A 22,078-nucleotide genomic window follows, 5' to 3' on the forward strand; every position below is an offset into this window, starting at 1 on the left:
TGCAACCAGCTGTAACCTACAGCATTCAACTACCTTATTATAAAAGACACATCTTGATTACTTGATTACCACTTTGTAACACCTTTGAGGGAAAAAACCAGTTTTCCTTGGACTTGGTTTCTTTGTATTAGATAACTAGATTCCACAGTATTTTAGAGTTTCAAGTTTGACTACCCGATTTTTTTTAAGTACTGGAGAAAAGACAAATATCTCAGACTCCCAACATTATATAAATTTGATATACTGCAGTATTGGTACCTACCCTATGTTTTTGGTGAGTTTTTTTTTTTTTTTTTCTCAGAGAAAGGGGAAGAGCAGATCTTCTGGATAAAAAAAATAAGAAAACTGATGCTTGGAAGAAACTTTGATTCAAAATCTCAAGATTAGAGAATTATCCCCCACCCATTATTTCTTGTAGTCCCAGTGTAATTTCTGAAAACTTGTCACTCTAAAGTAGAAATAGAACTCTAGCATTGCCTTGCTGGATTCTGATCAGCTTGATTTTTCGGATACACTAAGGAGTTTTATTTCACTTCTTTGTGAAAGTAACTAGTTTCCCAAAGTTATTCATCTATTATAATTTATCACAGTAAGAAGGGAGTAGGAAAAAAGAATCTAATATGTATTATTTTATTACTACATAAAATTCCACTGTCAGAATGAAAATATAGGAAAGCCTTAGCACACAGATGGCTAAAAAGTTAAAGCTGAGTAAATGATCAGAGAGAAAAAAAGATCGCATTGCAGTCTATGTTTCTAAGTATTATTTTGTATGTGTGTTTTTGAATTTGAAATTCAAATAAGGCATATATATATATATATATAAAACTGAAAACAAATTTTTGATAAACAAGTAGGCCGGATATCCAAACAAGAAGATGCTATTCTGCCCTCTCTTTCCAGTTAGTCACAGAAGTCCTTGTGTCTCCTTATGTTAAAGGAATGGAATTACAGGGATTAATGTGAAAAAGTTAACCCTTTTTAACTTACCATCACGTACCGTTTTCAGCTTACACACTGTAAGGATTCTGGGCCGTGCAGGGTATGGGGAGTTTGAAGTGAGGGGAGGATGTGAGGGGAGAGGAAAAATAGAAATCTTTTAAAAATATTGATATGAAATGAGAAGTAATTCAGAGATGCAATTTAGTGATGACCTCTCCTCTGGGCGGGTCTGAAAAACAGCCTTGTTTTCTCTTATAAAGAAATGTCGGCGTGCTTGACTTTAGTGAATCAAGAGAATTGTTTGGCAAATAGCAGTGATGGTGTGTGTCCTTGTCAGAACACCTGCTGTATTCTCCCAGCAAACGCTGGGGCCACAGCATCTCTCCTCTAATGACACCTCATCAATCCGCTCCTATCAATGTCCCAGCCATAGAGGTGACTTCCAGTGCTCAGAAGCCTTAGAAAATGTCAACGTTTTGGGAGAAAAGGTCAGTCACAGCTTCCCCCCCACCTCCCCTGCCAAGCCACCGTGGGCCTGGCGTTCATTATCCTAATTAAATCCAGCAGCTGAACATCTTCTTATCTGTAGGGGAGGAGAGCAGGGGCATGATGCAATAGGATTGATTTGCATATCCAAAGTTAATTAGTGCGGAGGAGCAGGTGTACAGTAATAATAATTATCACACATGACAATCACCTGTGACCACTTCCCGGCGCCCCTTCCGGGATTCAGCACAGTGATTGCTGGCTGGTTTTTTCCTTGCTTGATACCCATCCTGAGCTGTTTATGTCCTTGTGCCTCTCTTCACAAACCTGCTGTGAGTAGCTCGTCTGTTCCTTAACCGGTGCTGTATTTTTCTCTAAAGGTATATTTTCCCCTGTTTCATTTGGAGGGAGAGACTATTGTAAGGCAGCTATTTTCAATTTTGTTTGCTGAAGTTGTCACATCCTGGTAGAGCCTGGGTATTTATTTTTAGATTATATGTAAGTGGATAAGAAAAAAATGCTCAGGATCATAATTTGAAAATCCCATTTTGCATCATTTGAAGATTCTATCTTGAGCATATGCTGGGAAATCAGTCTGATCCAAAATAAACTTATTAGGCAGCAGACACATGAAACCAAGTGACAATTTGATGTTTGCCACGAGAGTGTCCATGCCAGTTAGAAGAGGGCAAAAGGAGCAGAATCCAGAGCCCTAAACCTTCTTAGTTTGTGAATGGTGCAATAGAACCCAGGCTGGGGAGGATCACTGGGTACAATCTGGAGAAACTGGAAAAGGTTTGGGTGGGTTGTTTAAGGTCTGGCAGAATCCAGAGTAAGCAAACAAACAAACAAACAAGAGCATGATACACCAGTAGGAAGGCTTCAAATTGTAGCCTTGAAGCAAATTCAGTGCAGCTCGTAGGATGGTTCTTATGATGCTTTCATCATAGAAAGCTTAGATAGATTACACTCTCTGGATTTAGCTTGCACGTAAATGTGTAGGTTATGCATGTTTAAAAGTGTTTTCTCTGTCAAACGAGGGTAATTTTTTCAAATTAAGCCAAAAAGCATGCCCTGGAAATGGGATGTGCTTTTATGGAAATGAATTATTGCTGGATGCTATACAGGAATTTAACACTCACAATGGTAGGCTAATAAGTGGGTAAGAACAGAATATTAAATACAAAGGAATTTTTGTGGGTAAAGGGGAAGCATTAACGTGAAATTAGCTAGGAAACTGTGACTGTTTTTAAATTTTTTTTTCATTTTGACTTTTGTCTGTTTCACTTTATTTGTCAGGGTACACTTTTGCCAATCAAGTCAAGTATAACAGGTAGGCCTCCCTTTCACACAGCTTTAATGATAAGTGACAGAGATGGCAAAAGGCACTCAACCGCCTGCAGAATGCATTAAAAATTCAAAACTTTACTTATCAGTCTTTTATTAAAACTTTCTGTAATTGTACAAAATTATTTTCCCACTGGGTTAGCTTTCAATATGGAGTACAATTAGATTTCTGACACAAAAATAATTACAGTTAAAAAAACTACAAGAAAAAGGAAGTATTTATTTTTAAAGCAAAATCCATCCATTTTTACATCCATGAAGAGGTACTGCAATGAAAAATTAAGCAATTACTGAGCCAAAGCTCCAGTCCAGAACTAGACAGCTGGGTGGAAACAGAGTCTGCAGAAATTCAAAGGAATTATGGCTTATGGTTAAAGTCTTTCTAGTCCTTATCTGTCTGCTAAGGAAATAGTATGGTTTTTGTAGCTTTAATACATCAATGTGAGTGTAGCTAAAATGGTGGACTAAATTATTTTCAAGAGGATAAATATTAGCTATTATTGGCTATGTAACAAGGAATTATCTGCAATCTTCTTTAAGATTTATTTATCTATTTGAAAGGCAGATTTAGAAAGAAACAAAGGCACACACACACACACACACACACACAGGGAGAGAGAGCGAGCAAGCAAGCGAGCGGGAGAGAGAGTCTGCTATCTGCCGGTTCACTTCCCAAATGGTCGTAACAGCCAGGACTGAACCAGGTTGAAGTCAAGAGCCTGGGACTCCATCCAGGTCTTCCATGTTGGTGACAGGGGCACAAGCACTTGGGCCATCTTCTGCTTTCCCAGGTGCATTAGTAGGGAGCTGATCAGGAAGTGGAGCAGCTTGGACTTGAACCAACATCCTTGTTGCAGGCACTGTGAGCCACAGTGTCAGACTCCTGTGGTTTTTCTATAGAACTGACTTGTTCTCTGGTTAAAATTTTTAACTCAAGATCTGACCACTGTAGGTAGTAGGCTCTGCAAGTATGAAGCAACAGTGAAATAATTCCCAGTTTCCACTTTGGTCATCTTCATCTTTTTATCTAACATCCAATCAAGGGAGTTTCTGAAAAGGAGTCGCCATGTGGAGATTCCTCAAGGTGTTGAGAGATCAGCACATATTCACTTGGGCATCTTTTATGTATAAGTTACTATAGTTGAAACTCTGGGAAATATGGAGACATGAATTTATATTTCAAAAAGAAGATTTTGGAATCATCTCAAATTTCCACAGAAGCTGATACTACTACCCTTTCTTACGTCCCACCCGGATGGCACATTCTTTTTATATATAAGGAATACCCATTGTGTATTTTAAAGTACTGAGCATGGTGTTTAGCAATTGCGCTTAAATTCAAAGTTTACAAATCTCTGTTCTTGTCCTCAACTATCTCACACTCTAGAAGGAGTAAATGTTAGATGTGTGAAGACTCAATTATAACTTCCCTAAGTGAGGAAGGCACAGTGATCCCATTGGTTGTGGGAAAATATAGAGACATGTATCTGTATTTTTCAGACTCACTAAGTCTCTTTTTTGTCCTTATAGTACATAGCATACATGTACAAATTAAGGGCCTAAGAATTTAAATTCAAAATTTAAAGGGTCTTTCACATGGAATGTTTATGTTTTTATCTCATATTTAGAAGTTTTCATAATTCGTTTGGGAACTAGTGTCTGGCCGTAGTATGCATAAACATTAATTACAGTTTTGGTTTTATCATTAGTGTGTCCTAACATTCGACATGCCTGAGGTCCTATGTCTTATCTCATCCTATTTTCTCCTCCTCTGAAATAATGATCATTTATTTAAAGACTATTTTGAACCAGGAACTTTCAAAGCATTGCAAGTGCATTAATCCATTTGTCACTTAAAAACGTCCTGAGGAAAGTACTGTTACCATCCTCATTTTACAAAGAAAGAAACTGAAACAAAGAGAGATTAAATTATTTTCCCCAGGTGGGAAAGCTCAGAAGTGACAGTCCAGGAGTTTGAAATTGGGGAGGAGAATTCCTAAAATAATTTTTAATTCTAAATTCATCCGATTTCTTATGGTGGTGCCAAGGGTTTCTTTAATACTTAGTGAAATCTTTAATACTTAGTGAAATAATTCAGTCCCAAAAAGACAAATATCATGTGTTTTCCCTGATCTGTGGTAGCTAAGAAGAGTAGGAAAAAATATAACATATATAAGCTTTCACTCATTTTGATATTTGATGATGTCTTATAGCCCTTGTCTCTACTGTTGAGGAAATTTTTTTTCTTCTTCCTGTTTGTTGAATTCTTTACTTAGTAGATGGTTAAGCTTATGATTAGAAAATAATCTGAAGGTTTGTCATTGTTCAAATTAAAAGAAAGAAAGGCAGGAGGGAGGGAGGGTGGGAAATATCACTGTGCTCGTAAATCTGTACATATGAGATACACAAATTCTGTTCAACTTATATAAATGAGAAATTGAAAAAATCTATTGATGAGTTATTCAACATATGTGCCAAGCCTTGCACTAGGTATAGATGACACCAACATAAAAGAAGACTCAAGTCTATAGAGTGGATAGCATGGCATCATTTAATTATAGGAACACAAAAGACAGCATGAGCTGGCCAGTAATTTTCTGAAAAAGCAACATTACAAAAAGGTAAACATGACAAATAAACGTGTCAGACAAGATAGAACAGCCGTAGCCAAGGAGCAAATGTAAAAGAGAGATGTGTTTAAAAAATGAAATTAGCTCAAAATGGTTAAAGTTCTTGTGATATATGGGAGGAATAATAGGAGGCCAGAAATGAGATAAGGCCAGATTCTGATAGCCTTATGTCGCTCCCGGTCTTCGTGGAGGAACGACACAGGACCCTGCGTTGTTCTTTTGTCTGCTCGGCCCTCCCCGGGTTTGCTGCTGGTTCTTCCCGGGTTGGCTACCATCCCTTCCACCTCCGTTCCCCCTACCACTTTCCCCACTTCCGCGGGGGAGCGGCACACTGCCGGCCGGCTCTCTCGGGGGCTGCACAGGTGTTCCTTCAGATAGATGTTCCTGGTGCATGTTGTCTCTCTCCTCCTTTATAGTCCTCTTCCACCAATCCCAACTCTGCTACCCACACGCCGAGTACGCTGCTCTCCTCCAATCAGGAGCAGCTCCTGCTGTTTATTGGTTGAACTGGAGGCAGCTGTGTAGAAGCTGTTTCCTCCTCTCCCAGAGCCATATTGTGGGAGAGCGGATGCATAGAATAAGTCTTAATTCCAGTAACAGTCTAGTCCGAGTTGCTCCCAGTTGCTCCCCACAGCCTTATTTGCTGGGTATAGCTTTTAGCTTGTGGTAAATAATGAGGTGCTGAGAAAATCTACGGGACTGAATTACAGGATGGGATATGCGTTCTAGCGCTTGATTCTGGCTCCAGTGTGGAGAGTGACGAGGAGAGATATGAAGCTGGGAACTGGAAATCCAGTTTTAAGAGTATTGAACTTGTCTGTCCACTCATTCTATCATGACATTCTATCAGTTTATTTATTCATTTATTTATCCTAATATTTTTCTGTGTGTACTATGTTCTAGGTGCCTGGTCTATATTATTGAAGAAAATTAGGCAAAAAAAAAAAAAAAATCCTTGACCTTCTGGAGCTTAATTTCTAGCCTAGTTCATGTGTAATTACAGGGAAGGACTCCTCGAAGGGGACAGAGGGATAGGAGGAGAGGGATTTGTGAGATAGATTTTGTAAGGGTATAGAACTTAACAGCACCAGTGCTTAGGACTGAATCATGGATTTTTTTTAACAGTTAATTTTTTTGAGAGGCAGAATGAGCAAATGAGTGAGTGAGCAACCTCTCATTAACTGGTTCATTCTAAATGCCTAGGAGTCAGAAATTCAATCCAGATCTCCTGCATGGTGCCAGAGACCCAACTTCTTCAGCCATCACCTGATACTTCCCAGCGTGCACATTAGCAGGAAGCTGGAATTAGGAGTAGAGCTGGAATTCAGATCCAGGCACTTGACATGGGACACAGGTATCTCAGCCAGTTTCTTTTTTTAAAAAATTTTTAAAAGATTTATTTTTTTATTTTAAAAAATTTTTAAAAGATTTATTTATTTATTTGAAGGCAGAGTTAGAGAGAGGTAGAGAGAGAGAGAGAATGAGAGAGACAGATAGGTCTTCTTCCATCTGCTGGTTCACTCCCCAGATGTCTGCAATGGCCAGAGCTGTGCCAATCCAAAGCAAGGAGCCAGAAGCCTCTTCCAGGTCTCCCACATAGATGCAGGGACCCAAGGACTTGGGCCATCCTCCTCTGCTTTCTCAGGCCACAGAAGAGAGCTGGACCGAAAGTGGAGCAGCTGGGACTCGAACCAGCACCCATATGGGATGCAGGCACTACAGGCAATAGCTTCACCTGCTACGCTACAGCACTGGTCCTGCAGCCAACTTCTTAATGGCTATGCCAAGCACCCACACCTGGAATCATGGGTTCTTAAAAGAAGATCTGAAAACCCATGAATATTTTTGAGTAACAGAAAATTTTATCAATAATAAAATGGAATTTATTATTCAAGCAGGTGGGAGAAGGTAATCAAACTGACACTGGGGGGAGTGGACACTGAGGGTAGAGTGGAGAGGATGTGTGGCACTGGGAACATTGAGATTGAGAGCCAACTGCCCACTGCAATCCTCTTAACCATTGACATCAGGCATTTCCAAAGCAAATTATCCTCATGAAAGTTTTGCAAATTTTGTGGTAAAATGAATGCAATGTCGCCAACATCTACATTCCTATAAGGGGCTTCCTAAGAGTATAACAGCCAGACATAGAGGTTTTATGGTTTGAGTTTAGATTTTCAAGCCCTGCAAAAAGCTCCAGCTCTGATTGTCTTCACCTAATCAGGGTGAGGGTCAGACCCACCTATTGCAAACTTTAGAAAATATTATGTCAGGTTCGTAAGTGAAAAGAAACAAGTTTCCAAAGAAGGTAAATCACACTGAACACTTAGGAACAAGTCTCAACAGGTAACAATACTGCTTTGCCACCTGTGGTCTCCTTGACCTGCCAAGGTATATAAAGCTTTGTAGAAATAATAACCCACAAAGAGAGGCTGGGTAAGTGGGTGGTTAGAACATCAGCTCCTCGGGCTCTTCAGGGCTCTTTCTAGCCTTGGTGTTGACTCATTTGAGGCAGGCATCGGGACAGATTCTTGACTTTTGTGTGCCTGTCTGTCTACGGGGAGGAGGGAGAGGAGGGCAGTACTTGGCACCCAGACAAGGTTCATGAAGTGTTTTAAGAGCCTGTATTGAAAGACTGTGCCATCTAAGCAGAAGTGGATCACATTCTATATTCATTGATGGCATGAATCAGAAGCATAGGTGGTTTGATTGAAAACATGTCTGAATAAGAGTCTTTTCAGAAATGGGGAATGATTGGCTGGGTCTGAAAGGCAGCCTTGGTCTTGATCATTGTCCTTTGAAACCTAAAGTACAGCATTGTAGCTGGCTTTAGATCCTCACAGGCTTATAGGTGCAGAGAAAGCAGAGTAAGCAGAGAGCTCCTTGTCCACTGTTGGGGCCCTAATGCATGAGACCAAAATAACTTTGCTGCCTTGTGCTATTGATATGAATTTAGAGAATGAATCAGTCTTGCAAAGTTGCATGATGACAAGCAAACAATAGGAAAAGAATGGATGTTTACTTTCCCTTTTCCTGGTGTATGGCTGAACAGGTTAAACACCTGTGAGGAGAGGGTGCTTCAGGGACACCCTGGTTCTCAAATTGTTCATGGGTGTCTTGGAGATTGCACTCCTACCCTTGTGCAGTGATTAGCTGCCTCTCCATCACTTGTGAGGCTGGCAGAGAGGAGCAGGGCCTTCACCTGCAGGTGTTGCCATAGCAAAGGACACTTGGAATAGATTCAGGCAACATTAAAAGGCAAAAGTGAAAATGAGAGTAGAGGAAAAATAGAAGCTTGCCTGCCTCGCAGCCAGCCATTGCCAAGCTCCAGATCAACCCCACCTTTCCCTCCTGACTTTTGGCGTTTTCTGAGTTCTGCAGATCTGGTATACAAACCGACTATTTTTTTAGACACAGTGAAATGTATTAACACATTGTCAAAAGTATTCTGCTCCTAGGAAACGTAGTTTTTGGTAATCAAAAGAGGATTTGAGAATTGGTTTAGAATGAGAATTTGTTTATGGGTACCATAAAATTTTGCTTTCCAATTTTAATTTATTAAAATTATCAATTAATGAATAATTAAAACACACACACACAGAGAGAGAGAGAGAGAGAACTTCCACCTACTGATTCATTCCCCCAAATGCCTGCAATGGCCAGGACTGGGCCAGGCTGAAGCCAGGAGGTACTGGGAACTCAATCTGGGTCTCCTAGGTGGGTGGCAAGATCATCATTACTTGAGCCATTACCACTGCCAAGGATCTGTGTTGTCAGGAAGCTTGGGTCAGGAGCCAGTGACAAGTGTTGAACCCAGGTACTCTGATATAGAACACAGGTATCTTAACTGTAGGCCAAAATTTCTTTCTCTTTACTCAAAAATTAGCTAGCAAAGTACATTGTTTCACTCACTGCCCTAGATGTTTCTCTCACTACCACTCTCATTAGCATCAATGTCTCTTTAAGGAAGCCAGGCCACATTTCTCCTGTGTTATTCGAGAGTCCTTGCGTTAGCTTCCACTTGATTTCCACATTGACTTCAATGTTCTCTTTCTTCCTGCTTTTGCCTATTATTCAGAATGATCATCGGAAATTTTCACAACATGAAGATATTTATGGTCAATTTCCTATACAAACACATTACCATCCTCTCAGTCAGGAAACTTACATTTTAGGAATTTCCAGTTAAAGCCAGTGACAGAGTCCATTTTTACACTCTGACTAGCAGGCTCACTCGTTGTTTACACATTGGTGGTTAGTAATAATATGAATGCTGATAAATGTGTTAGCTGCATTAGTATTTTTAGGAGCTGGATTTTGGTTATTTTAGAGTCCCTTAGTATTGAGAAGCTGTATGGAGGAGGCTCATGACCATTGGGAAGAGAATTACTGTCACAAACTAGATATTCACTGCACCTTAGTTTCCTAAGTTGCTAATCAATTCTTATAAAGGAAATATACAACTACCTGCTCTTTCTCTTTACCAGGTCAGAGGGAAAGGTAGGTCTCAGCGAGGCTGTGGGAATGCTGAGGGTTGGGGAGCAATGTCTGTGAACTCTTTTTGTACTCTTCTGATTGGGCGGAGGAGGGTCAGCTAACATTTCGGTGCTATTTAATAGAAGGCAGATCTGAAAACAGAATGATATTCTTTAAAATGGAAGGGCTCAAAGATCCCTCGGGTGCATGCATGAGACTGGGTTGTTGGTAAGGATGTGGGCTTGAGAGGGCAGTGTTCTGGGTGGTGGAGTTGCCCGTGTGCTTTTCAGACCCGTGATTTCATCCTGTTTCTGTGTTCCCTGTGAAACTGCACAGAAAGTTTCTTTACCATATACCTCCACTTCCATGATCTGCTTGGCTTTCATCTTAAAACCAACTCAAGTAAACAAATGACCTTTCTCAAGAAAGGTCAAGGGAAAGTTGCTCTGTAGCATCTGCTCTGATCAGGAACCTGGAATGGACCTCAAGGTCCCATGTTAAGAAAATGACATTTCTGTGGACTAAAAGAGATTGGGGCAGAAAGAGCAACAGAGAAGACCTTGTACTGAATTCTAGTTTTCCTAATCCAGAGGCTAATATAGTTTCAAAATTTGCTATGTACAAAGAAAATAGCCCACACTGTGTGTCCTAATACTAACATGAGTTGACATTTTGAAGGTCAACACAAATTTGCCAACTTATTTTTCCAGATATATTGTCTACCTAGAAAAAAGTTATATATGGGGATTGCCACAGATGTCCCTAAAAAGCTGACTGAATTTTGATCTGGCCATACAGTCTGTTCACCTGCCAAAGCGTGATGTGTGAAGCTGAGGCACAAGAGTGATTCACTCTCCACGGAGCATCTCTATTCCACACTGTCTTACAGGAAGTCCCAGAAGTTCTTTGATGGGACAAAAAGAATTAATGCCAAAGTTGAATGAGTTACAGCCGTTGCCACCTAATTAAAATGATTTTGTGCCAGTTGCTTTTGTTGGGCTGGATCCACACATAATATAATTTTAATCCTGTTTATAGACACTCTTGGGATAGATTTGAGATCAGCATTGCCATTTAAGTGAGGTTAATCAAGCATACTGTATGCAGCTTTTGTTTCTTCATCGGATGTGAAAGGTGACCACTGCTGGTAGGTTACCCAACCGGCCGCCCCCTCTACTAACAAGAAGGAGGTGGTTTTCAGTGTCTGATCATTAACCCAGCCTCAGCCCCAGCGACTCTTTCTGCCTAGTCCTTGGAATGGTGCAGCTGTTGTCAGTCACAGAGGAGAACTCTAGTTATGAACTGCTTTGCTTTGGCTGCCGCTACATGCCTCTACACAAGAGGAGGGGGAGGGAGAAAAAAAGGGAAAAAAATATACAACTCCCCTAAAAAGCAAACACTGGTTTTTTTGTGTGTGTGTGTCTGGCTCTGTTTATGTATATAAAACGGACATTATGGTGGAGTGAAAAAGACCCTCGTAAAAATCCTTCTTGAAAACTATTGTTGCTGACAGCCGTGACCTCTGTGAGTCTGCGTGTTTACCCATAATTCATAATTAACAAAGACATTAGAACTGCCACAGGAGAATTCTGGGCTTTATTTCTTTCTAACTGGGCAGTACTAATGCTGGAAGTGCTCCCAAATCAGTGATTTAACATTTCAGGAAATCTTGGAGAGGCAGCAGAAGCCTCCTTATATAGCTCATACGCTGGGACTTTGGTGATACAGATACGGCCGAGATAATTATTCAGCTCTCGTTATTGCTGTAGCTCTGCACCTGATCCCCGAGCCATTAGAGCACTCTGCAGGTTATTACAACTATCAAACATCAAGGTCTCTTTTCTAGTCTCTCGACTATGTGGTTATCATTTTATTTCTTTTAAATCCCCCATCTGCATAGAAAGCCTCTGTGTTTTTTACTGAGATCTGCTCCCAGCCTTTCCCCCACCCCCTTCTTTATTGCTCCCCAAATGGAGCCCTTTTCTTACCATCACATTAGCATAAAAATATAAACCTCACGCTTCTCCACTTGTATTGTTTTTATACCCTCTCTCTTGTTTGATTTCCTCTTTGAGCCTGTGCACACCTACACTTTAATTTGGGCAGCAAATGAGTCAGTAGAAGAGAATTCTCTCGAGCTCAGGGAAACCATGGTAATATAATTTCAGATGATGGGAGTTGTCAGTGCCCATGTTTAACCTTCCACTTGGTTGAGAGACCTCTAGACTTTATTGTTTGTTTCTACCTATATAAGCTACATTGCTGATTATACCCCCAAAGTGGCATATTACAAGAGAATATAGTGACTACCTGAAAAAAAAAAAGTCTTGTATTATAGACGTATTTAATGATTCATTATTTTTTCATCTTTTATCGGAAAGTGTACCTTTTCTTGGAATTAAATATAAAAGCAGTCTTTTTGATGAAATATATTTCCCATTTTGGTTACAATCTAGCCCTGTAGTAAGTTTGCTTCTAATGCTTTTCTAGATAAACTGTAAGATTATCAAAACCAGACAGCTTTGAATATTCTGGGCACCATGTCAACTATCTAGGGGCAGGTAGTCAATTATCATGATATATAAAGTTAATATTGTAAATTAAGAGTCTGAAGCAGACCTCTGTGGATTGCATCTTAAGTGAAAACAAGTTGCTATTTCTGGATGCTTTACATAGCCTCACTCCTCTTAGAAACCTTTAGTTTGCACCATCTCCACCAAACACCTGTGAAATAGGCATTCCATCCTCTGCAGGCCTATCTGAAGGAAAAGCAAACCCACAAAGGGGGAGGGGCAGCCACAGACAATGTGATGGGGCTAAGAAACATATGGCTTCCTCACTTAATATTGCTGCACAGTCCTCCCACACCATATTCCCTTAAATGGGCATTAGCTCTGCAGCCAAATTAGTAGACTGTAAAACAAGTGAAAATAAAGGCATTTTTGATATTACAGACAAATCACTGGATACGACTCAACAGTGTCTATCCATTAACTATATGTGTGTATTGTATTTGTGTGTATATAGTAAGTGTGTTACACATAAAATATACAGGGAGACTTCAAAGATAGGTAGTGCTTTTTTTTTTTTTTATCATGAGCAGTAAAAGTTAAGTAACTATATGCCTTAATCTGTGCTTTACTTCATCAGGCTATGCAGATACACCATCTGATTTCCCTGACTTATAGAAGAGACTGGTTTCTTTTAGGATCTCCTTCTGGCCCCTTCTGTTGAACCAAGGAAGTTTAAAATATTTTGAAATCAAATTATCTTCTTTGTTAACTTAATGGTGCATGTGTATTTTCTTCCTAGAATCTGGGGACCACAGAGTTTAATAACCAATATGTATCTATTAACACATATTCATGGAGATCAACTATAAAATTGCATCTCCCTGTAACCAATTATAAGAGTAATAATGTTTCATTTCAGCTATTTGCATTATTGTTGAATCCTTTGAATATTGTCATAGATTCTCCATTTTATATGGACTTTAATTTATTCTGCCATATGTAATTGTTATTCCCTCATGACAATCTTTAATATTAGGAATTTAGAGTTAACATATTTCTTATTATCATGTGTATCCTTCTTATTTCATGAGAAAATAGACTCAAAGAAGCCCAATATTTTGCTTAGAGTAACAACCAATTTGTGGCAAACTCTGGTTCTGGATTCTTGATCCTCTTCCTCCTCACATATCACATTGCTGCTTTTAATAATTATTATAATTGTTTATATACCCCAAGTGAGGAAAGGAACTTGTGAGTTTTATTTCCAGAATAAGTGATGGTTTGTTCTTAGCCATCCATTCTCTTATTGGTGAGAAAAATGCATAAATTTGCAAGATGGTGGGCCAGCAATATGGCAAAGGCCTTTTCTTTGTATGACAACTAACTGACCCCTAAATGAATTGAACCCATGACCCCGTTCCTCATTAGCTCCAAAAAAGATAACTAGCCCAGAAACAATTGTTACAAGCAAGCTATAACACAAATTCACCATGTTATTCCTGTGGGATTAATTAGAGCACTAAAACAATGCTTCATCTTTGAAAGACATACAAAATCATATTGTTATGTTCTTCCAACTTGTAGACTTCTTGAAATTTCATGCTAAATTATAAGAGCAAATATACATTGCTCTAGGGGAGAAGTTCCAAGTTTTCATATGGTTTTCACAATATGTGTGTGGGTGTGTGATCCAAAATAGGGTAAATACAATTGTTTTATTTCATGCTCCAGTGCACTGTGCTGATGTCATCATTGGTATTGGTGCTCTACCCAAACCACAAGTATTGTACTATGCTTCAGTAAATCAGAGAAATGTATGATTTCTATTTTTTCTTTAGAGAAAGGGAGTGGAAAGTAAATAAACCCATGTGGCCTTTATAATTAGCACTAAATCAATAAAGACTAATTTGGGATATTATGACAATTTAGTTAATGCTAGTTTGAGTAGAGATGGATGTCGCCCAAATCTGAGTGCTAACTTTTGTACAAAATGAGAAAAATAAAGCTGTAGTCTTGAATGTGAGGACATGATGGTATCCAGGATAAAGAGTATGGACAAGGAAAAGCATAAAATACTGAAATATTTGACAGCATCTTTAACTTACTTGGATGCTATATAAGAAATACTCAGTAGGACCTTTCTAGTAATCAGGGGGTTAAAGCACTATAAAGAAACTTCCATATGTACTTTGTTATCCAAGAGACAGATAGAAAGATGTCGTTCTACTGATATATTACATAAATCATGGTGCCAGCCAGAAAAACAACAGATGACCAATTTGTACAAAGCATTTTTTCCTTATGTTGCATTTATTTAAAATACATTAAATCGTTGTGCTAAAATTGAGGCAGCTGGCAGTCCAGGCAACCTTATAAGATTTGTGTTTTCTGGATCCAGGCCCATTCATTTGCAAAGGTGGATCCACTGGGCTAGTATATTTGCTTAGTCATATGCCAAGCTCTTGGGGAACACAGGTAGTCCAGAATTTACCATGCATTCATTTTAGTTTTCTTAAATCAGAAATCTGACAAATGGAAGTCAGATGGTTAATACTCATTTACTTCCAAGTGTAGTAACTAATTAATGGTGCCAATACTCAACCCAAAGAAAAAGACAAATGCAGGATGGGATCTGAGAAATCTGGCTGTATTCCAGGGACTCTTCTCATTTTTTGCATCAACATTGATATGATGCCTAGCTGACCTTTGGAATAAAAGTCATGTCTGAGTTGGACAGTTGTATTACTAAACTGATTCAAGCATAGGCCTACTTGGTTATGGAATTGAAGTGTTTGCTGTTGCATTTCTTTTAGAGCAAAGTTTTCAGGAAATTTTTGATGGAATTGATGACTTCCTCAAAAGAGTATCACTGATAGGATTGTATATGCTCACTTAAATCAGCTTCCCCCATCTATTGTTGATTGCATTCAAAACCAATCTTGGATAAACCAGGGCCAGACAGAGAAACCTATCTTAAATAGTCCAGTCCAACATTACTTCAGTTTCTTGAGTGACAGCTTAGATTCTGGGAGCTGTCTTAGAGAGTGGTCTTAGAGAGTTGTGATATTGAGTATATAGCTATTCAGTGAAATCTGATGAGAAGTTGTTGGTTTCAACCAATTTTTCTTCTCCATCAACTAATAATCAGAACATGGGGTGAGGAGTTTCTTCAAGAAGCTAAATCTTGAAAATTATAGCTACCAAAAATTACAGGATTCTATTTAAATTTATTAACTATTTTTGGGTCACTAATGTGTTCACAACATTTTAGGAAAGTACTTGGTCAATTTTTAAGGATTTATGTATACTTTTTCTCTTATGAGACTGAACTAGAGCATAAGACAGGAATACAAAACAAAGTCTGTTCTCTCTGTTTATGATCTTGATGGAAAGATTTGTATTTTGGAGACAAATGCAAGCAAAGAACAGTTTCAGACCTTGGATTATACCCAGCTGATTGTCAAAATACATAGACAGTTATGGCCATGATGGGTTAGAAAAAGAAGAGTTTATAGAAGGTCATCATAGAAGGTTTATCTAAGGGACACTATTGGAAGAGGTAGGAATTAAAATAAATTCTAAACTATAGAGAAGATTTAGATGTGTAGAATCATTGGAGTATTTAATAGTGTTGACCGATAATGAAATGATGGTAAGTTCAGAGACCACCATTATGATGAATATAAGGAAAGGTTTTATTTATGCTTAAAAAAATTGGCTAGTGGTTTTCCACCCTGGAGAAGGACAAAAAAATGAAGGAGAAAGGAATCAAACTTTTTTCTTTTTAAGCTATGAGTATGCTGCAAAATACTGGGGCCACCTTGAGAACCTGAAGACATTGCCATGAAGAGTGATCCCTGGGGTGTACATTATGATGCAGTGGGTTAAGCTGTCACTGGGGACAACTGGATCCCATATTGGAGTGCCTGAAATAAAATCCTGCCTCCATGTGTTAACCAGATTCCTGCTAATGTACCTGCTGAGTTCAACAGGTAATAGCTTAAGTCCTTGAGTTCCTGCCACCTGTGGGAGATACAAATGGAGTTCCTGGATCTTGGCTTTAACCTGACCTGGTCCTGGCTGTTGTGGCCATTTGGGGAGTGAACCCTTAGATAGAAGATCTCCTTCTATTTCTCTGTTGCTTTGCCTTTAAAATAAATAAATTTAAAAGAAGAAGATTCTTGTAAAGGGCCAAGGTAAAATGCTCTTGATAATTGTTTTAGAAACAGACCCAGACATGATAGAATACAGTTATCAGGGTGTAGTCATGACAGTCTCCAAGACTAGGAAACCAGGACAAAATGATGCTCCCATAAGTAGCTTTGGCTGACTTTTTAAGAGGTTGACATAACGTGGAGATATCTTTTTTTAGTTATAATTATTTTCATTTTGTTTGTAAAGAAATAGAAACAGAGACAAAGAGTTGGACAGAGAGAGATCTTTCATTGCCTGGTCAACTCTTAGAGCCCCCACCTATCAACACCATGACCTTAGAGATTAGGATTTGTAAAAAAGTTTTTTTTTTTTTAGCAAATTAAATTTTGCAGGGTGCAAATTTTCAAACAATAGTAATGTTCCAAATTAGTAACCAATAACGATGTGGTAGGTTAAAGGTATTCATCAGAATCTGGATTGTTAATTGATTTAAAATCATATGCAATTTATTTTTCCCCATTTTAATATGACACATCTTATAAATTATTGAGGTTTTAATGGCAAAAAGAAATGAATTAGCAGATCTGGCTTCTACAGAATGATCAGAATTAAATCTATTGCTGAATAAAAGGATCTTAGTTTATTATAATACTGATTTCTGCTCTCTATTGCCTTCCACCCTCAAACCTTCTCTATCCATTTTCTCTCTTTCCTTCCCTTTTTCTTTAATAAAGAATTACAGCCTGCATTCTTGAATTATCAGTAGTCATTTTCTCAGGAAAGGGGACTGCTGCTTTCTGCACCTTAACAAGATGTAAAATTTTGAACAGTTTATAGTAAAATCAAGATCTGTGTTCTATCTAGACACACCAAGCTTAGTCAAGTTTAGCAGGATAATAGAAATTCAGCCTTCAAGCGCTAGAGTCAGAGGGACTTGAACTTGAGCTCTGGCTAGTCCACTTAACTGCTGTATAACTGTGGTCAAGTTACTGAAACTCTGAGTCCCAGTTTCCTCATCTGCTAAATGGGTAAGACAAATCATATTTAATTTAGGCTTGTAAGATTAAAGGAGAGGATATATGCAAAGCACTTCAAACATTACCTAAAACACAAGATATTACAGTGAATTACATGTTTTGGTACAGTACTGTTGGGGCTCAGGACATACCACCCCAAAAGATGAATGTAGAAGAGCAGAATATGGCATCCCAAAATATATTTCTTTGGGGTATTTCAAGCACGTTATTTTGAGAAACTGCAGACACAGGAGTGCCTCTGAAAAAGCTGTCCTTTTTCAACAGAAATTTACATCTATAAAGGAAATTTATATTGGTGAAAGCATCTGTATTAGGAAGAGGGCTGCTTCTAGACAACTTTTATTACCTGAGAGAATCTTTATCTGTACAACAAGGCAAGCTTTATCCACTGTACATTCCCTCCCCTTATCCTCCCATAACCTGTCCTCACCATCCCCAGAAACCTGCAGCCCCCAGTCCTTCCTGCAGTTTAAGATCAATTATCTGGCCCTTCTTCGAGTCTCGTGTGTTTTGTGGGAATCCCAGACATATGTATGTAATTAAGCGTGTGTGTGCATGTGTGTGTGTTTTGACTGTTACTCTGTGTTTGGTCAGTTTAATTCATAGTTCAGTCTAAGAACCCACAAGGATAGAGGGAAGCCATTTTCCCTGTCCTGCAGCACTCATGTCTGGCTCCTCAGTCACAGCTGTTACACTAGCTTAGCCAGTGGAACATCCCAGAGACATTTTACCATTACTTTTGTGTAAAAAAGTATATACTAGACTTCAAACTTCAGGAAATACATCCCATTTGATAATTGACTGCATCTTTGAGAAATCATTCTTTATAGCGCAGAGACGAGGCTTTGCTCTGCATCTGGTGCTGCTAAAATCTTTGTCCCATTCCACCTCAGCAGGGGGAATATCTCCCTTGCTGCACTCACTGCCTGTCTCATTTCAGAACTCCTGGATGATAAATCCTCCAAACTGGTCAGTGTGCACATGTGGTAGCTATTTTTTCTCCTGACAATCTTAATATATATTTTTATTATATGCAATCCATGTCCTAAATGCTAATTAGCTAAACTGGAGAGCAAATAATTCTCTTGGGGATGAAATATGCGTGTTTTGAAAGAAGAGCTTGAATAAAGATTTACCAAATAGGCTAAAATAGCTTCTTTCAAGAGGGCAGAATACCTGCCTTTCAAATGGGCTAAAATAAGTATTTACCTGATTGACTGTAACGGTCTTCAGAGATAAATCATACATCTAAACTCTTTCAGTGGTACATGAGGACTGAACCATTAGAGGCAGTAAGAGTTGAGTGGCTAAAACTTCATGCCATGCTTTGAAGATAAAAAGTTGACAAAAGAAAAATCACTGACACTGTCATTAGCCAAAAATTTGTGGAAAATCATCCCCTTGGGTATAGTGACGAAAATACGAAGGTAAATATGGGCTACAGCTATTGAGAAGTTTCTGATATTTAAGCTATATAATGCAATACCGAGCTTTGAAAAAGTACTCTACGTGTATAATTATTTGACAATCTGAAATGTTTCCAAGAGGCCATTAGGCCCTTTCAGACTGATAATGCACAGGATGAAATTTACAGTTGTGTCCAAACATACCTTCAGAGGACAGGACATTCTCCAGTGACTCCACATTTTTAGTCTAACATGTCAACTCTTGTTCACGCCCTAGATTTCTTTTTTCACTCATTACCTCTCCATTTCATTTTGTGTTTCCAAAGCAGACTATATGCTTTTTAAATACTCCCTACAAAAACCAGGCTTCTTTATAGCTTGCTTAAATGGTGACACTGGCTGAAAAAAAGCAAAGGATTTTGAAATGGGAGCCAAAATACACTGGCACTTCAACTGTACATCAGAGACTAGAATCCTAGACGTGTCCTTCATATACCTCATTGTGAATAGCTATTGTGGGCAAAATGTTGTGTAAATTCTCTCCCTTTGGGAACCTTGTTGGTAGCTGAACACAAGAGCTAGTTCAGTGAAATTTCTGTTCCATTGCTCTTTATGGATATTTTGTGAATCTTAGGGAAAGGACCTTAAAACACCAGAAGTGTGTCCTGCGGAGTCTGCTTTCCCTTGGCCACTTTGGTGGAGGAGAGTTTCAGAGACGCGGCTGAAAGCTGGAGGTGGGTGGCTGGTTTTCTCTCTCCTTCTACCTTTCTCACTGCCTGTCTTTAGCATCTCCGCTTCATTGCCCACGCATCACCCGTGCTTAGCTGTGAGGTGATATATCCTCTCCCATTCCAAAAACATTGATCTAAGTCTCCCTCCTTCCATTTTTTAATAAATCTTAGTGAAGCAATATAACATTCCAGGTCAGTCCTGTAGCGCTGCTCTGGCCTCGCTGGAGCGGCGGCTGCAGAGCATGGAAACTTGCTGGCACAATATTGCAAAGTGACTCTGTGGGGGCTGGACGACTTCCAGCCAGCAATGAACCCGAGCCAAGAAACGCCAATATGGATAATGCAAACAAGAGAGATTTGGGGCACATTTCGATTTAACCATCTGATTTAATTGACAGAATAAATGCACCTGTCAACGGGTAATATTCTTGTGATTAGTTTTGGCTGTGATGATGAGATGATGTTAAAAGAATGTCAGAACAACCTGTCCTGGGACTCTTACAGGCAGTTTTGAGCAAGAGAAGGTCAGTTTTTAGCTAGTTCAAAGAAGCAGGATTATCCTCTTGTAATGTGAGGATATTTTATGGAGACAGTGAATGTTTTATTTGACGTTTTCCCTCTGTGCTTAGCCTTCACCACAAATCAGACAAAGTAGGGGACAGAGACTCACGGAAGTAATTGGCTTTTGAATCAGTCTCTATGGCTACTGGGGATAGTCCTCATTTGGAAATCGAAAACTCTTGGTGTTGAGCCGAACGCTGTGCCCGAGTGGTCTCATCTATTCCCCCCAAACTGTGCTGTTGTTTTCTTTTCTTCCATGAGATGAGGCCTTGGACTGAAGTCCTGCTTCCTTCAGAGAAAATGTTAACTTTAGAACAAGCATTTTAATAAATGGTCACTCCTTCCTTATTAACCTTTGGCTACCTACCCCTTATTTCTTCTCTGAAAATTGAGCATTTGATAACACTGCAGAGCTCTGTGTCTCTGACCTCTCCACGCTGTTGACCGGGGCTGAACTTCTTCCTTCTTGAAGCTCTTCCCTGCATTGTCTTTCCCCATCTCGCCTCTCCTAGCCGAGCCCTCCTTTCATTCTCGTTTCTCTTCTCCAGTCTCTCCCTCTTGGTCTCCTCTGTTGGCCACTCATTCATTTTAATTTTTAAATTTTACAAAAATTATACATATTTATCATGCACAACATGATATTTTGAAATATGCATGCATTGCAGAATGGGTCAGTTGAGCTAATTAACCTCATGTACTTTTTTTTTTTGTAGTGAGAACACTTAAAACCTAATCAGAGATTTTTGTGCTACAATGCTTTGTTATCAGATATAGTCCCTGTGTTATACAATAAATCTCTTGAACTTATTCCTACTTTCTAACTGAAAATTTTGCAGCCTTTGACCAACATCTCCCCAATTCCCCATCCCCTAGTCCCTAGTGGTTACCATTCTACTCTTTCTTTGTGAGTTCAAACTTTTTAGGTTCTACAAGTAAGTGAGATCATGTAGTATTTGTCTTTTGGCCACTGACCACTGATGTTTTGCCCGCTCACTGTAGCCCATTATGGAAATTCTTAGGCCTGTTGATTTTCTATTTTCTCCCCTCATTATTCCTCCTGCTCCTACTCTGCTGTGGTATTCCTGCTTATCTTTCCATAGATGTTGCCTAAATTTACCTTCTAGAATAAATTCTTTATCAATTTCCTAGCCATGGAATCAACTGCTTGCAGGTAGTATTGCAGGCGGAATGTGTCATTCTGGTTCCTTTCATCTTTCTTTCCTTCCTTCCTCCCTTCCTTTTCTCTTTCTTCCTTTCTTTCCTTTATTTCTTCCTTTCTTCATTTTCTTGTCTTTATTTCTTTCTCTCTGTTTACGTACCTATTTATATGTCTACCCATCTGTCCATCCTTTTGAGCAGGGGAGATATCTCTCTCTAAATATAGAGAGACATATATATATATTTATTCCATCTTCCATATATATATATATATATATATATACAGAGAGAGAGAGAGAGAGAGAGAGAGAGAGAGACTTTCCATCCACTTCTTTGCTTCCCAAATACCCACAATGGCTGAGACTGGGCCAGGCCGAAGTTGGGAGTTAGGAACTCAATCCATGTCTTCCACATGGACAGTTATGGCTAAAGTAGTTGGGTCCCTGTCACCCATGTGGAAGATATGGATTGAGTTCCTAAAGGCAAGATTTGATCCCAGGCACCCCAGTACTGATACAGTAAGTGGGCATCACAAGTAGCAACCTAACCCAATGCACCTCAATGTCCACCCAGGGATACTGGTATCTTAACTTCAATACCAGATGCTAGCTCCTCTGAGTTTTCCATTTCTGTTGC

The 22,078-nt window shown here is 39.2% G+C and overlaps 1 long non-coding RNA gene across 17 annotated transcripts in view; it reads left to right on the plus strand.

The window, feature by feature from the left end:
* Positions 1-1,532: 1,532 nt before the first annotated feature.
* Positions 1,533-22,078, plus strand: part of LOC149128099 (uncharacterized) — a 304,850-nt gene continuing 284,304 nt past the window's right edge. For 3 of the 17 annotated variants that reach the window (XR_016230346.1, XR_016230345.1, XR_016230347.1), the window contains exon 1: positions 1,538-1,808. This is a non-coding gene — a long non-coding RNA (uncharacterized LOC149128099). Of the gene's footprint in view, positions 1,809-6,608; positions 6,760-19,626; positions 19,727-22,078 lie in introns of all 17 variants that reach the window. The other 14 variants (XR_016230357.1, XR_016230355.1, XR_016230358.1 and 11 more) reach the window with 10 other exon arrangements.

This window comes from Oryctolagus cuniculus, chromosome 2 (genome assembly GCF_051225735.1).
Source record: "Oryctolagus cuniculus isolate XC-2025 breed Fujian yellow rabbit chromosome 2, ASM5122573v1, whole genome shotgun sequence".
In the NCBI taxonomy this organism is placed as follows: domain Eukaryota; kingdom Metazoa; phylum Chordata; class Mammalia; order Lagomorpha; family Leporidae; genus Oryctolagus; species Oryctolagus cuniculus.